We start from the raw sequence: 3,525 nt of genomic DNA, 5'->3' as shown, positions 1-3,525 counted from the left end.
GTTCGAAGCTGGGTCATGGATGCCTGTCCCTGTAAGTCTGTGCCACTTTGGGTTTACGACTAGTCATGTCAGCCCGGGCTCCTTATCATATGGATGCTAGCGACACTATCATATACGTGAGCCAAAAGGCGCAAACGGTCCCGGGCAAAGGTAAGGCGACACCCGTGGGGATACCGTGCGTGAGGCCGCAAAGTGATATGAGGTGTTACCGGCTAGATCGATGTGACATCGAGTCGGGGTCCTGACAGCGTTGGTATCAGAGCTTGACTGCCTGTAGGATTACCAAGCCAAACTGGTCGAAGTTGAGTCTAGAAATGCTTTAGTTATATGTAAGGGAATTGATTGTGGGATGGAACGTAAGGCTCTTTTTACTCCTTATACCTTATGCCCTTCTGATCTGAGTCATCATCTTATCTTCTACGGGGATTAAGAACTAGGCTATCTCTTCTTTCTATCAGGATCACGTTTTACTAATCCGTAGACTTATAAGATTGTTGATTCAAGCCTCAGTTCAGCTCCTACTACTTCCGTATGTTAACTGTTGATCTCGAAACCTTGATATTGTGCTTCTGAGTGGTTATGCCACCATTTTTGTGAATGTCTTAAATCTTTTCTGAGCATTTACAGCCGTTATGCTGTCCGAGTCATCCCAGGTTTCCAAACAGTCTGATGCATTTGCAAATCCCTTCCTCCTGTTTCCGATGTGCCTTTGGTCAGATTAATCACACAAATCAGTGATTTGAGGTACTTTACTGCCTCGACCTTTATGTTGGAGTTATTATTATGACCCTAGGTGTCTTAGGGGATCATCTAGTAATTTAGCCATGATTTGTGTTCCCAGTGTGATGATTCTGGCCATCATTCTCGAAAGCATCCCGTGATGCTACTTAGTAGTAGGTATTCTATTCCTGGGTTTTTGAACCCGAGATTCACTCTACTTAAATCATGTTGATAGTGTTGCTAGTTCCTTCAGGATATTAGTAACCCTTGCATTAGTCCTCGAGGTCCGTGGTATTTCCTTCTTCCAAATACTATGAACCGTTTATGGCAGATGTTCCTCGCTGATCGAAAGATCACAATCAGAGTGCTCTCGATGGGTTCTCGATTCTATATTGTGACTCTGCCAGTTCTACCTTTCTGCATGGGTTATCCGGAAGAAATATGTTGAATTCGTTCGACATGCTAGTCCATGCATCCACAACTTGGAAAATCATATGTTCTTTTGAGTTGTCCCTCTTTAGTTGTTTTCTGGCCCTCGTCTATCAATTGATAGTCAAGAGTAAGCGTGCATTCGTTCGTCGATGCCTATTACCCTTGTGGTCCGCCAAGCCATTCTATTTCAGAATGAATAGGAGAAACAAACTCCAGTACCTCATCCATATTTAGGATTGGGTCAAAGTAGTTGTGTTCCACAGATCAAGTCACAATCCAGCTTCTGGTCTGCTCTACCCTGAAGTATTACCATCATTATATCAGGAATATCATGGGAATTGCACCACTTTTTGTGAATTCTTGACATAGTGATACTTCTCGCCATTTTTTTTCATTCCTCGGTTCCGTGTTGTTGCAGCCGGAGTGCCGACAAGTGAATCATGATGTGTGAACTCAATACTCCTAGCAACCCCATTGCTTGGTAGTTAAAGGACAATAATTTCATTCTTAGTGTGTCGGTTTATGAATCACCATTCTAAGATTGATCGTGCTACCTAGTCCTTATTTCCTGGTGCACTCTTTGATTGATGAGTTAGGATTTTGTCAAGTCCTCGCTCATTTGATCATATCATCTTGCCCTGAAAAGCAAGATTGTTCTCGAGCTTAGTAACATATCGGTGGTTCGTGATTTCCGAAGATCTTCTCGGAAGTATTACCAGGTTGTCACCTGACCGCTATGTTGAGCTCGTGATCAAGTTGGTTTCTTGTGAACCACCTTCTCTCCAAGAATCGGTGTTAGATATCCCTGAGCTAGTTGGTTAAGCTAAACGACAACTTGGAGGGTTAGAAGATAAAAGCTTGCCTGACTTAGTTCGTTCCAAAGGGATATTCTTGTGTAGTGTGTGTTGAAGAAAGATGATATCTTCATCGATTGGTCCCTGTGATCAGTTGCTGGACCTATCGTCTTATCAATCCTTTGATTTGAGTGTGGGCTATCGTCAAATCAAGTCAGAACCAACGATGTTCGTAATGTTGTCTTCCTCGTGGTTGATCCCTCGAGCATACACCATTATATCTTTTGGGTCTGACCAATGCTATCACCATGTTCACACGATGGTGGAAGTCCAGTGATATGGAAATTCCGATGAGTTGTTATTGAGTCCATTGACAACATCCTTATCTCCTCCATGATGTTGTTGAACATTAAGTTAGTGTTGGAAACTTTTGAAAGCATCTTCTTCATGCTAGCTCATGAAGTACTTGTTTGATGAAAGGAGTGACTTCCTTTGATTCACGTGCATTTTGATGTAAGTTGCCGTCGTGAACTCGAGAAGGTTTGTTTTTGCTCCTTTGGAACCATCCCAAGTCGGTCATGCACGTGCGAAGAATTCTGTGGTCTGTTAGACTGATCATCTTCATTCCATATGTATATCCTAGCACACCAAGCCACTGATTGACTTGTTCAAGGAAAAGAAGTCTATGCTTGGGATCTAATCCATGGACTTGCGTAAAGACTTCGATATCCTCGATGATGGCTCCCAACCAGAACTCGGTAGTGTTTTATTGTAAGACTACCATGTGGGCATGCTTGTCTGGAACAACGTGTTCACATGTTTGTAGCAGAACCAGCTCATGTTTTGGAGCTTGCTATCGTAGTTCATTTCCTGAGAATCTCGCAACGTCATCTCGTCGATTTGTGTTGCAAACTTTCATTTTTCTTTCTAGACTCGATGAGTCTGGAATATCCTGACACCAACCAGGTCTAAGTCTCAGGCAGATATGATGGTTGGAATATTTCCCAAGAACTATAATATTGGTCCCTCGATAACCGGTAAGGTGGATGTCGTGGCCAACACACCCAGCCGGAAGACTTATTATTGTAGTATCTTGTTTGAGGAAGTTGGCCACCTCCCCATAAGGATTTCGTAGGATTTACCTCCGTAACTGTTCCTTATGGATTCTATTGCTCCCGAAGTCCGACCTTTACTTGATGTTCTAGTTAGCAAACCATATCTAAGAATGGGTTACACTAGCACGTCAAGGAGAACATTAGAAGCGGAGTGCTAAATGTCTCTCGGTCGATCATCCAGATTTTGTTTCCTTGGCCTCGCTAGGGTGAAATCTGAGTTGATGTTATCTTCCTATGCATCTGCATCGTCCATCGTTGTTCATCATGGTGGTATGTTGTGTTGCCAGGATTCTTGACACGGATGTTGGTAAAACCTTGATGAATATGGAAATGCTCAAGTTCTTGAGAGCACGCACAAGCGCTAGGTGTTATCATCGGCACTAACTGGGTTTGCTCTCAGTTTCCTCGGCAATGCTATGATCTTTTCAAACAGTGAATTCACTCTCTGTTGTTGGGTTTTTCCC

This window comes from Triticum aestivum, chromosome 6A (genome assembly GCF_018294505.1).
Source record: "Triticum aestivum cultivar Chinese Spring chromosome 6A, IWGSC CS RefSeq v2.1, whole genome shotgun sequence".
In the NCBI taxonomy this organism is placed as follows: Eukaryota; Viridiplantae; Streptophyta; class Magnoliopsida; order Poales; family Poaceae; genus Triticum; species Triticum aestivum.
Note: the sequence above shows the minus strand (reverse complement) of the source record.